This window comes from Lissotriton helveticus, chromosome 1_2 (genome assembly GCF_964261635.1).
Source record: "Lissotriton helveticus chromosome 1_2, aLisHel1.1, whole genome shotgun sequence".
NCBI lineage: Eukaryota > Metazoa > Chordata > Amphibia > Caudata > Salamandridae > Lissotriton > Lissotriton helveticus.
Window position 1 is genome coordinate 375,558,991 of NC_136058.1, and position 14,070 is coordinate 375,573,060.

At 43.8% G+C, this 14,070-nt stretch overlaps 1 protein-coding gene across 4 annotated transcripts in view; it reads left to right on the forward strand.

The window, feature by feature from the left end:
* The window catches only part of LOC144805937 (NACHT, LRR and PYD domains-containing protein 3-like), a 509,894-nt gene that overhangs the window by 178,375 nt on the left and 317,449 nt on the right, over positions 1–14,070 (forward strand). For all 4 annotated transcript variants that reach the window (XM_078672409.1, XM_078672405.1, XM_078672421.1 and 1 more), the window contains one exon: positions 7,077–7,183. The gene's annotated coding sequence lies outside the window, so the exon portion shown is untranslated. The remainder of the gene's footprint in view (positions 1–7,076; positions 7,184–14,070) is intronic.

Here is a 14,070-nt window from a genome sequence, read left to right on the forward strand (position 1 = left end):
TTTTGGCAATGTTGGGAGTATTTTGATTCCATTTAAAACCTGCTAGAAAGCGTATGATTACAACATGGACTACGGTCCTGATTATGACTACAGCAGTCTACCCGCGGTATTATGACTTTGGCAGTTGAACTGCCACAGTACAGCTGCAACCAGTCAGAGGCTGCAATATGCTGGCGGTGCCGCCGAGCATATTACGATTTTCCCTACTGCCATCCTTTTCATGGCGGTGAGACTGCCATGAAAAGAGTGCAGGTGAGGCAACTAAGATTGCCGTAACAGGGCCCTCTTGTGCCTTTGTGCATGGGTTGAGTGCAGGGGGGGGGCACATGTTGTGCCCCCCTGTATTTTTGCACCTCCAGTTCCTGCACGGGAAGGAATGCATGAGATGGTGCATTCCTTACTGTGCAGGACCGTACAACGGCAGTCCCATGGCGGTGGCTTTCTAAGACATCGCTGCAGCACATCCGCCTGCCAAGGATTACATTCATAATCCGGCAGCCAATGTGGGGACGGCTTTGGCGGTCCTACCATGGAGCACTGGTGTGGCCCTCCACCGGAGGACAGCCAAAGTCGCAATCAGGCCTTAAATATTATATGGGAGAGAAGTGCCCAGTCACATGGTATATTCACCTAAATGCAATAAAGTGGTAAATGGATAGCCAGGGCAACTGAAACTATGCAATTGTGCAGGCAGGGTGGTTTTCCCAGAATTATGGAATTGCCACATTTACCACATAATCCATCATCTGCTCCATAAGCTACAGATTTTAACCCTAAAAATGTGTCTTGCTCTAACGGTTCAAAAGTTACTAAAAACCCAGCAACGTGTTGCATGCAATGAAAGGCCCATTTCAAGGGTTCACTGGTCACCTATTGTTTTCTTATTACTATGTTTGGGTTTTGAGGACAGGATGGTTTTTTGGTTGTCAGAGAATGGGCGCTCAGCCAGGGTGAAGGCACTATAGAATCAATGTGGTGTGGTGCAACTGGGTAGGTGGATAACCATATAACCACCCAAGGAGAAGCGGGCAGGCTCACTGATCCACAATAACATAAAATGGCGAACCCTATGCACACACTTGACAAGTGAAAAGCGGATACAATGTCCTTATGTGAGAAATTCAAACCGCAGAGAAACAACAGTAGTATGCAACTTAATATGTAAAGAATTCGATGTCAGTCCAAAATTCTTGGTCTCCTTGTTTATTCCAACTCAGCATATGAACAACCAGCCGACACGTGTTTCATCGCATCTTGCGAATCTTCAGGGCTGGAAATAATACAGAAAACAAGGAGCTATACTTGGGGATATGTACATTTATATGTGATCCTGAATTCCATTTCAGGTCAGCCCGTGAGACAAGCGTCATTAGGATTTTCTCATGCATAAGTTTCTGCCCCTGAGATGGTTGTTGGAAAGCATCCATAAGTGCGCTATTGTGCTCCTAATATGCTCACGCATGCCGTGCAATTGGGGTAAAACTTTGTGCACTGCGGCTCCTTGATCGATGGAGTGAATTCACATAAATATCATCTATTTTGTTAACCAAGATTGTGCAAGGTGCCGTGCTTCACTATTGTCTATATCGGGTGTGGGGGATCATGCGTGTATTATGTGCTCGGTGACATAAATATAAATAAAATTGCAACACATACCTCCATTGGTTGTGAATTAGACCAAACGGTCTATCGTGATAAATAAATATGTGCGGATTTTAAGAAACAAGAGAGGGAAGACAATGGGAAAGAGAGAAATAGAAAGAAAGAGAGGTCGAAAAGTTAGATCTATGGACATATCTATCATTGAAGACTACTCACTCAAATAAGCACTTATTGAAAATAATTCTAGTAGCACCCTTTTTCATTACGTTATGTCCGCGTTTATCCAATTTCAGGATGTGCATTTAGTAACGACAACATAAAAATTATTATTGAACTAAGAAAAACGGAAAGCTCACCGCTCTTCCGGTGATATTTCCGACCCGGAAGGGCCCAAGACCATCCAAACGTGGTTGCAGATTGTGGTATAGTTACTGCAATAAAGTTAAAAAATATGGGGTTTGATATGTCCTCTTAATTAGAGAGGGGAATTGTAGAAGATGTTTATTTATTCTCGCTTAATGACTAATTAGTTACTATATTTATCTGGCTACCCTCTAAAAAGATGAAACAAATCATACCAATATTATTTCTGCTAAACAACATTGTGACGTCTCCTAGCGTGTTACTATGTCAGTGCCCTGAGCATCGTAAGTTGATGCTATTGACAAACCTAAAGACTTCTACTGTGCCTTCACGTAGTATATTCTCACTTGCTAAAGGTTCTGTGTTTATCATTTCCTGTTGATATTGTGAGGACGATCAAATTACATACGGCATCTATAAATTACCTCATAAGCGAAGTGCGCTCATTCTGGGTTGCCCGGGAAAAGATGTGTCTACTCAATCGATTTGGGTCTGAAAAGTAATACACATGCAGGGTATTAAACTAACTTAACGGTGATTCTGCACCAAGCCTGTTACTCGACCATCGATTCGAACTCTGATTCAAACGGCATACCTGGAAAAGACGGGGAGTCGTGGTTATTGCTTTTGAAGCCTGTTCCGGACTTGGTGTCTGTAAGACAAACAATCCGGACAGGCAGATTAGGACACCTCCGAGTTATCATAATTGGTAAGATATGCTCGGTAAGGCCTAAATCTCGCCGGCTAGAAGCCATAAAGTGGCGTTAGCTGTAAGCGTCTTGCCGCTTCTCTCTTCTCTCCCGGGTCCCCTTGTTCGAAGTGCGAACACGTGACCCGGAAGTGTACTGGGATTAAATACCGTTCCGCCCACTGATGGCGAAACGTCATCCATGTTAGTATTCGTTTAAAGTGATAGACGTCATGAGAGAGGAAATACTAAGAATTAGAATCTCGCATTTGTTTTGGAATTGCGTTACATTTTCCATGTGGAGAAAAGAGAAAGAAAGAGAATTGGGTGTCAATCCGTAATTTGCCGTAGGTGATACTTATCTGATATATAGTGATGGTGAATTACATGCTCAGTGCACTAATCAATAGCGGTTGCTCCAAATTCTGTGAACACGCTTGTGAAGATGTTACAACTCCATCGCATTTACTCGCAGCAGTGGTGGAGAAACGTGTGATGATCTCCTCCCAACCTCTCTTACAATCTACAAATGTCACTAGTATTATGATTGCAGGTGTTGTATCATCCAAATGCATCCTATGGCATATATAGTGGTTATGCATATTGTTTACATATTTGTATAATACAGGGAAAACCCGCGTTGAACTAGAAACCTAGTAGATACTACTATGACAAACAGCAAAATATGTCGATACAGTAAAATAATACATCTGTTATTGTCTGAAATATTACGCATTGATACGTGGTAAGCTCCCTATGACAGTTATACCTACAGTATAAGTCCCATAACTTCATATGTTTAATTCCTTCTGTCATAGTTATTGTATCCCGTAAATCCACAGTTCTTCTGTTTTACCTTGTTTCACGTTAAGAATTCAATCCCCTAGGAAGAATTGAAGCTCTGAATCGTAGTTTAGGCCTAAGCCGACTGCGTACATTTTCATGATCCACATGGCCTCTGTACGTCGCAGTTTTAGTTCCCTGTTACCTCCTCTGATACCCTGGTTTACTACATCAATACCAAAGAAGGACACACACTTCTCATTCTCAGAGTTCTGGCAACTAGCCACATGCAATGCTACAGGGTATCTGGGATCTAGTTTCATTATGGCCCTCATATGTTCCGAGATCCTGTCCTTGAGGGCACGTATGGTGCTTCCAACGTACTGTTTACCACATTTACATTGTATTATGTACACCACATATTTAGTCAGACAGTTGATATTAGAGTTTATAGAGAAACATTCCCCTTTGGGATTAGAGAATTTTGTTGTCTTATGTTTGGCCCACCTACACATGGCACAGAATCCACATTTGTAGAAACCCTTGTTTTTGGAGGAGAGCCAATCTGTTGTCTGTAGACCATGGGGTACAGTGGGACTCAATCTGTTTCTGAGGGTATTCCCTCTCCTGTAGCAAATCTGGGGCCTATCTGTGATAAATGGGATTAAGGAGTTATCTTTCTTAAGTATATCCCAGTGCTTCGTCATGCTTTTTCTCAAAGTGTGATGGAGAGAATTGAATTCTGTAATCAGCCTGAGTGGGTTGTTTGTGAGCTGAGGTTGTGTTCTGGGTTGTAGCAAGTCTGTTCTTGCGGTTTTGTTGATTCTCTTTTCCGCCTGTCGGATCATATTATTAGTGTAACCTCTTTTGGAGAACCTGTTTTTCATGTCGTGTACGCAGTCTTTGAATTGGGATTCTTCACTGCAGAGCCTTCTGGCTCTAAGGAATTCACCATACGGTATAGACTTTACCTGGTGCGGGGGGTGAGAACTGTCAGCATGTAATATAGAGTTACATGAGGTGGATTTTCTAAAGAGCTTGCTGTGTAAGGTGTTATTTATCACATATAGTTCTATATCCAAAAATTCAATTCTAGTTTGACTATGTGACATGGTGAATTTAATTTCCCAAGTGTTGTTGTTCAAGTAATTGAAAAATTCCATAAGTAGTACCTCTGTGCCTGACCATAGGAGAATGCAGTCATCTATGTACCTTCCCCAGAAAATTATGAAGTCAATGTACTGGGAGCCCTTGTCACCCCAGATAAGATCCGATTCCAGGTTGCCCATGAAAAGGTTAGCAAACGATGGGGAGAATTTTGACCCCATCGCTACTCCCTTCTTTTGGCGATACCATTTCTTATCAAACATAAAAAAGTTATTGTTTAACACAAGTTCCATCATTTCTGATAGCATCGCAGTATGTTGGTACAGTGAAGCTGGTCTGTTCCCCAAACATCTATTCAAAGCCAGTAGCCCCAAATCAATATTAATACTAGTGTAAAGGGACACAACGTCCATAGTCACAAGAAATGTGTCCGGTTGCCACTGGATATCTGATAGAATGCTCAGAATGTGTCTGGAGTCTTGTATATATGAAGGAAGATTGTGTACTAGGGGTCCTAGAAAAAGATCGATATATTCTGCCATCCTCTCGGTAGGACCACCTATGCCCGAGACTATTGGTCTACCCGGAGGAAAGGGCTGGTTCTTATGTACCTTGGGGAGTGTATATAGCCATGGGTATGTAGGTCTGAAAATTTTGAGATAAAGATATTCCTGGTCATTTAGTAAACCTGATTGTTTCCATAGCAAAAGTTTCTCATTGATCTTGATTGTCAAGGGACCTATAGGATTAGATGATATAGATTCATAGCAAGTAGCGTCCGCAAGTTGGCTATGAATTTCTCCCTCGTAATCTACTTTGTCCATTATCACAACATTACCGCCTTTATCGGCCTCTCTGATTACAATGTGTGCATTGCTACTGAGAGAAGTCAAGGCGGCTCGTTCTCCGATTGTCAGGTTATCTAAATACTTGAATGATTTTATTGTATTGCAGGTGTTAATTCGTTCAATGTCTTCTAGTACTCTTTTGTGAAACTGATCTATTACATTGCCCCCTGAGAGTGTAGGTACCCATCTGGATTTGCTTTTTAAACCACTCGATACACTGTAATCTGGGTCTATGTCGAGCTCCATTAAAAGTCTATCCATGTCGTATGGTGAATCCTCCATATCAGTAATAGACAAGAGTAAGTGTGTAGCTTGTACATCCTTTATTGACAAGAATTCTTCTGTGTTCGCAAGGACAGGAATATTCTTTTTACCCACATCAGTATTGGTTTTGTCAGAAAAATGTTTCTTTAACTTAAGGTTTCTAATAAACTTAAATAGATCTATTTTAAGTTTACAAAGATCGCCAGTAGCAAAAGGATTAAAACTCAAACCTTTGCTTAACAGTGATATCATATTAGGTGTCAGTTCTAGTGAGGAGAGGTTGATTACTTGTACTTCTGTATGGCTATTTGTGTTTAGTTCCTGTTCGTGCCTGATCTTAGCTTGTCTCTGTACCCTGTCCTTTGATCTCCTACCCCTACGGGTTTTGGATCGGGTGGATCTCTCTGGACTGGGAACCTGTTGCCTCTCCTGATTCTCTGGACCTCCTGGGAAAAAGTCGCCACATTGCCTGCGGCTGCGGTTTCTGGTTCCTCACTGCTCAGTCCCGCACTGCTGATAGAAGCGTTGCTGGATGAGACTGAACTGGCTCCAGTTGTGGACGAAATGTTCACATTTCTGGTCTGATTGTTAGGAATAAGTGGATCATATTTACTGGCGTAGGTGAATACCCTGCCCTGTTGGTAATCATTCTCATCTCGTTTAATCTGTCTAGCTTTCCTATTTTTGATGTCATTTTGCTGTCTGAGAAGAATATCATCCAGGATAACATAGTTCTTTATTGTTGCTTCAGGGATATTTAAGTCTTTGATTTCTTGTTCGACCACAGCAATATCTGCTTGTAACTTGGTAACCTTGCGGTCCGAACTCTCTATTAAAATATCTATAAGTTGGACGAAACGCGTTGGCTGTATTGATTGTAATGATTTGTTCTGGATGAATAATGGATCAAATAATAAACAAGGAAATTAGAAATCTACAAGGACTCCAGTCGGACTTTCTTTGAATGAACAATGTTAAATGGACTATGAATAAGCATCTTGCTTGTGAAGAATTAATGACTTGTGCGCTCCTTTTTGCATAGGTTGTAAATGAGCAGATTGATTGGACATGGGAGCCTGACAGTAGAACAGAGTTGGTTTGCATATGGGTCATGATCTTGTGAGGTTAAGGTGGAGTTTTTTCATATTTTCTAGAATCTTTTTGATACAGAGTTATTTGCCATAGTTCTAGTACCCAAAAAATCATACCTGCTGTCCTCGCATAATGCAATGTTGAGCTGGGATTTTAGTGTTGCAAAGCTCTGTGGTCATCTGACCCAAGGGTCTTTTGGTACTAGTCTGCAGTTCTAGAAGAATCAGCGTAGTACGATGTGATACTTATTGTAGCCGAAATATAGGTGTCTCTCATTTGTCAAAGAAGCAATTTGTGGTATGTAACTTCTTTTGTTGTTTGTTTCGTAGGTGTGACCTCATGAAGGTTGAGCTCGCAGGGCTTTGCCAAAGGGCCAGAAGGTGCTTCAAGAGTTTAAGGAAGGGTCAACTTCCTACTTTCCCCTTGAGCGAGTAGGGTGAGTATGATAGGTGTAAGGTTTACAACCAAAGATCGTCGGTCGTGAAGTGCCTGGAAATGGGGATGGTTGAGACACACTTTAAAAGGAGGTACATTTGGTGAAACCCCATTTTGAGCAGAGTTAAGGGGGATAATGCCAATATTTCAAGTCAGAGGATGGCATATCTGCTGTCTCACTCAGAAATGGTGAAAACAGGAGCGGGGCTGCACAGGGCTATTAGCCGGGTGCCTTCAACTGTACAACCACTATAGGTACACTTTAATATTATAACTATCAACTTTTCAAAACAAAAATGAGGGTGATATTTGCAGTTATGCAAACATCCTTTGTGGGTCATGAAATAGTGGGTGTTGGTCCAGTCATTGAGATTTTGACATATTAGTGCATTTTAAAGCAAGATTACCCTGTAATGGTGGTCAAAACTGTCTATATCACTGAAAACAGCAGGTGAAAGTGATGTTATTGTTAGGTAGGGGGCTAAGATTATAGCTTACTTTAAAAACAAAACCCTAACGCAACATGTAACTCAATGAGATCCGGAAGTCGTGAACTTCGGATCCTTAGTTGGAACATCCATTGCCTCCACGATAAGATTAAGCGGAGCTCCGTGCTCCGACAGGCCAAACGCTATAGAGCGGAAGTCCTACTCCTGCAAGAGACCCATTGATTGGGCACTAAGACACCATGCCTGGCAAGATTTGGATTCATTTAAACCTTTAATTCTGGGTTCACTAGGGGCTCCTGAGGTGTAGCAATCCTCATCCACCGCAGCGTTCCATTTGTTCACTGCAAGACGTGGTCCGACCCACAGGGCAGATTCTTAGTAATCTCCGGCACATTATATGGGGAACCCCTTGTTCTAGGAAGTATATATGCCCCCCCTCCCTTGCGTGTAACCTCGTGGAGTATTTGACAACGCTCTGGACCGAGATCCCACCTGGCCTGACGATAGTGGAAGGAGACTGGAATGATGTAATTTGCCCAGCGAGAGACAGATGGCGCAGTAAGGTCGACGGACTGACTGCGATCCGAGAATCCAGACTGCTGCCCTTGATTTAGGAGATGAGTGGACTCCTGGAGGGCTTTGCACCCCACGGGACTCTCTGAGGTGCATGATTCCTTCTCCCGCATAGACTACATATTTATATCCGCAACCCACACACACAGACTAAAGTCTGCCAAGATCCTGCATCAGGGCCTGTCTGATCATTCGCCAGTATCTCTACAATTGTCTCTAGACCCTAGGCGCTCCCCATTCCGATGGCGGCTCTCACCATGGCTGCAGGGCAAGCAATATAGGCTACATATCCACACATCCATCACGACTCTTATTCACATAACACAGGCATGGTGAATCCCCGACAACCCTACGGGAAGCTATGAAACCCACACTTGGGGGGTTGGACATTGCTTTTTGTGCTGCGAGGTGTCAACAGCCCTGTGAGAAGCTAATACAGACTGAAGCCGAGCTGATTGACTTCAAGCACAGAAGCAGAGAGGAAGATGGGGGCGCTGCGTGCAGACAGCTGCTTAGTACACAGCACACATATGCCAGTGAGCTTCTGGATGATGCTAGACTCTACTGGCTCGCTACCCTTAGCGAATTTACCAGTGTGCTGACAAATCTAGCGCCCTACTACACCCCTTGTGTCAGCAGACACTACGCCCATAGACCCTCCTAGGTATACGTGGCCCACACGGGAAGACACTCTTGGACCCATCGCAAATTGCAGCTGGCTTCGCCAGCTACTTTACAGATTTACCCGAGGATACCATTCACAAGTGGTCTCTCTCTGACACTATACGAAAGGCTCTCGACGCCCCACTGTCGGTTGAGGAGTTGCAAAAAGTATTAATGGATATGCGCTCGGGCAGGGCACCCAACCCAAATGGCTTCCCTTGTGAGTTCCTCAAAAAAACTCAGTCTCAATTGATGGAATCGTATATCTTGGCTCTCAATGCCGCGGTGGAGGATGACGGACTTACTATAGCCATCAATTGCCTGGCACATGCGACAACCACCTTATCTCATCACATTGTTAGTTTACAGGAGAAATGGGATACTACGGTGGGGATGTGGCACACAGGTTGGGGTGGGGGAAAGTGAGGACCAATCAAGTGTCTGCAGCATGTCAGCAACAGACAGTTTATTTCTGAGATGAAGCAGGAGCCGCTGTGTTGCTGCTGAAGTTGTTGGAGCTAAAACGTCAGCTCGCAATAAACGCAACCCTTAGAAAGGGCAAACTGTAAGATCTTAACCTGGCATTTCACTTTCATGTTATTTTGTTTCTACCAAAACCCGTCTGCAAAGAGAAGCCTCTTTTCAGATATTCCATTTTGTACCTGAAGATAAAGGTATTTTTAGTTATACAGCATACACTGGCTGATTCTTTATGTAAGATTGAATGCATGTACAAACTTACCTTGGAAAATAATGATTGGTTATATTGGCACATCGCAAATTCACGTCTGCAGCACAGGTTTCTTCTTGTGTGGGAGTCGGTGGGATTGTATCGCCTTCCTCATCGCAGTCAGATTCTGTTACCCTTACTGTTAGTTTCTTGTTTGTAGCAACTATGGGCCAGATGTAGGTAAATTCAATTTACCCAGTCCTTAATAGCGATTTTTACCGAATAGCTATTAAGGACTCGGTAAATGGAATGTAGGTAGGAATCGCTAAAATATTAGCGATTCCTTAATAACGGATTGGTAATTGAGATTCGTTATTAAGGACTACCTAGCCATTCATTCCTATGGGCTAGGAGGCCCATAGGACTGAATGGTAAGATATTCACTATTATCGATTCGGTATTAAAGGAATCGCTATTTCCGATTTCTTAAATGCAAGACCAAAGTAAGGAATCGCTATTTTGCGATTCCTTATTTTGCAAGTAGGTTGAAACTCACCTACATTTCAAATGCCTAAATACCGGTCAGTAACACAGAAATTTAGCGAATTTCGGTGCTACCGACCGGTATTTAGCCACCTACATCTGGCTCATTGTGGAGAATGACACATGCGGCTGCAATATTATAACTGATCTCTGAGGAGTATTGCAGGGTATATTCTCTCTTGTGCAGATATCTAAATAGATGTTTTAATATTCCAGATGTGTGTTCTATGAAGCCTCTGGTTCTACGGTGTACCTCATTGTACCAATGTTCAGTGGGAGTAGTAGGAAACAGATATAGTGTTATTAGCCATGACCTTGAGGCATACTCGCTATCACCTAAAAAACAGAAAAAACATATTTAGCTAAGGAATAAAACTCACATTTAAGCTATATGTTATGTTACTCTATGTATATTTATCCAATAAAACTAAATATCCGTCATAAAAATCTACTTGGTTTTTTATTTGGAAGTTTTATGTAGCGGAAACTAGACCCGAAGGTATCAGAGCGCTTTACATAGGGCCAGATGTATCAAAGGGTTTTGCCTGTTCTGTGTCTATGGGAAAATGCGTTCATGCATATGGCCCATAGACACCAGTTGCATTACAGATGGACACATTCATTATTTGTTTGGCAACGGGAGCCTAAGTGATCTGCCTAGAATCACAGGATGTTGAGCGTCCCTGCTGAGACTCTAACCCGGTTCCCTTGCTTCAAGGTTGACTGCTCTAGCTGTTAGGCCACATTCTCTCCTCTCCTTGTAGCCTTTGGTAAAGTCCACGATCTCATAATATAAAAGAGTTGTGGGCTTTCCCTGGAAATCGGGCTACAATATGTCGTGTGAGGCTTTTGCCTCACACACCACTTGAATGGTCAGGGAATGAGTATTCATTTGATTACTAAATAAATACTCACTTTCAGGTGGTGGGCATATGGGCACATCTGTACCGTCTATACATCCTATGACATGCAGGAAGTTGGCAATCCTATCGAATTTTATTTTGAAGGTGTGTAATTCCTGTGCATTTCTGGCTAAATATGTATAGGTCTTACTGCACGTTGACATTGCGTCTAGGAATGCACGGAAGAATGAGAAAGGTCACTATACAACACACCACCAGCTTCTGCAATGACACTTTGGAAGATACCAGAGGCTAAGAGATGCAAACTACATAACACCCGCACATGGGTGGGGATGGATGTACTGCACAAGGGGCATCTCTCAAGCTGAGGCTTCAAATCAGCTTTGAGCTCCGGGATAACAGCACTACTTAGTCTGTACTTTATATACATCTCTTCCGCAGTGTGCTCAAATAGTGAAATCCTCAGTCTGAAGATCTTCTCCTGCCGTCTCCGCCTTGTTATGTTATGTTAAAAATTTTATACCGCGCACGTACACCGGAACGGTTTCTTGGCGCTCATAACCGACATAACAAGCCAGGGCAAGGGTATCATACTGCACCTGCTTTGAAGAGAAAAGTTTTTAAGGTTCTCCTAAATGACTCATAGGTAGGGCAGTGGCGAAAAGAAGAGGGGAGGGAATTCCAAAAGATGGGGCCGAGAGAAGAAAAACGCAGGCCACCATGCTTTTTCCGATGGATAGATGGGATGCAGAGAAGATTATCAGCAGACGATCTAAGGTTACGGGTGGGAAGGTATCTCTTTAATTTGGAAGACACAAATTCAGGGGCGCGGTCGTGAAGAGATTTGAAGACGGTGCATCCGAGTTTAAAGGAGCACCGTTGGGCCACTGGGAGCCAATGAAGGCTCCTCAAAAGAGGGGAAACATGCTGGTGTTTAGGTTGGTGAAACACCAGACGGGCCGCCTGATTCTGGATTAACTGGAGTTTTTGGAGCTGATAAGCAGGAATCCCCACATACAGGAGATTAGCAAAGTCAACCCTGGAGATGACCAAAGCCAGTAAGACTAAAATGAGTGCCTCTCTGGTAAGAAAACGACAGATCTTACGGATCCTGCGCAGTTGAAAAAAACAGGATGATGTCACAGCCGAGATCTGGGGTTTCATGGATAAATCCTCAGAGATGACCACTCCAAGGCTTTTCACAGTGCTGACCGGGCAAGGAGGGGTGCAGAGGGAAGGAGGCCAATAATTGTCATCCCAAGGATTAGTAGGGCCACCCACCAGGACAAGTTCCGTTTTTGACGGATTCAACTTGAGCTGGCTGTAAGCCATCCAGTCAGAGATAAACAACATTGTGGTTTGAAAATTAGATCGGGAGGAGGGTGAAGTATCCAGGGGAAAGACCAGCTGAAGGTCATCAGCATAATTATAGATAGTGGCAGGGGAATGACGAAGGGAAACCATAAGTGGTTGCATATATAAATTAAAAAGAAGGGGAGAGAGGGCGGAACCTTGAGGGACACCACAGGTGAGAGGGGAGAAGGGAGCAGCGAAGGTAGACAGGTGGACTGCCTGCGAGCGGCCTTGCAAGAAGGACCGCACCCAGTTCAGAGCGATGCCCTGGATGCCGGCGTTTCTGACACGGTCGATCAGAATAGTATGATCGACCGTGTCAAAGGCCGCCGAGAGATCCAACAATACCAGGGCTTGGGAGAGATTGTTATCGGCACCCGCTCTGAGGGTGTCCATAACAGCCGCAATCACCATCTCGGTGGAATGGAGAGGGCGAAAGCCAGCCTGCTGGGGATCCAAGAAAAGAGAGGTCTCCACGAACGAGCTCAGGCACCTGGTGACATAGGTCTCTAGGATCTTTCCCAAAAAAGGGAGGAGGGAGATGGGCCTGTAGTTACTCAGCACAAGTGGGTCTGCGCCGGGTTTCTTTAAAATGGGTAATACCACGGCCTGCTTAAAGGCCTCTGGGACAACTCCAGATGTTAAAGAGGAGTTGAGGAGGGCCAAGGCTGGACCGGGACAGGCCATGAAAATTTCCTTCAGAATGTGAGGGGGGCAACAATCCCTAGGAGAGCCGGAGCAGACCTTATGAAGAAGGCTGTGGAAATCAGAAGTAGAGATAAGAGGAAAAGTAGAGAATTCCTGAGGGTTTGCAGGGGGAAGGGGAAAGGATTTAGAAGGGGAAGGTGAAGAAATGTTAGTTTTAATAATGGAAATTTTGTCTTGGAAGAAGGCATTGAGCTCATCACACAAAGCCTGGGTAGGTACCAGTGGAAGAGTGATGCGATCAGGGAGGGAGAGCTCATTGACAATTGAAAAAATGTCTTTGGTTTTAGAAGCCGACTCCAAGATTTTTCTGGAAAAATAGGAAGTTTTTGCCTCAAGTATCGAAGATTTATATTTATTCAGTAGTGTAGTGAACTCTTTCTTGAGTGAAGGGTCGTACTTGTGGCGCCAGCGACGTTCAGCTTGGCGAAGAGCGAGTTTGTCAGATTTAAGCTGGTCATTGAACCAGCGCTGGGCATCGTGGGGGCGCTGAACTTTTATGGTCTTTAGAGGAGCTACAGAATCAGCTGCTTCCTTCAACCAGTGCTCAAGAGAGGAGGCTTGGTGGGATACTGATTCAGAATCTAGAGGGGCTGAAGCTGCCAAGAGAGAGTGAAGTTTTGGCAGGTTGGCATTTTTCCAATTGCGGGCCCTAATGTTCGCTGGACGAGAGGGGCGGTGAAAACTGGGAAGATCAACTGAAAAAGAGATAATATAGTGGTCTGACCAGGTACATGGAGTAATCAAAGGGGGGTCGATGTCAAGATTGGCCGACCAAACCTGATCAAGTGTGTGACCCTTACAGTGGGTAGGACTAGAAATCAACTGCTGGCAGTTCAGACTGATGAGGGTTTCTGAGAACCGTTCAGACAGTCGACTTTCTTGAGGATCATTGGGCCAATAATTAAAATTACCCAGGATAAGGATCCTAGAGTGATTGATGAGAAGCCTTCTCTGCAAAGACGCCAGAATATTTATACTCCTTGCCATCACATACAGGGCAGCTGTTTTAGAAATCCGCAGATGCATTCTCTGCCAATTTTTCTAGTTGCACACAGTTACCACCTGG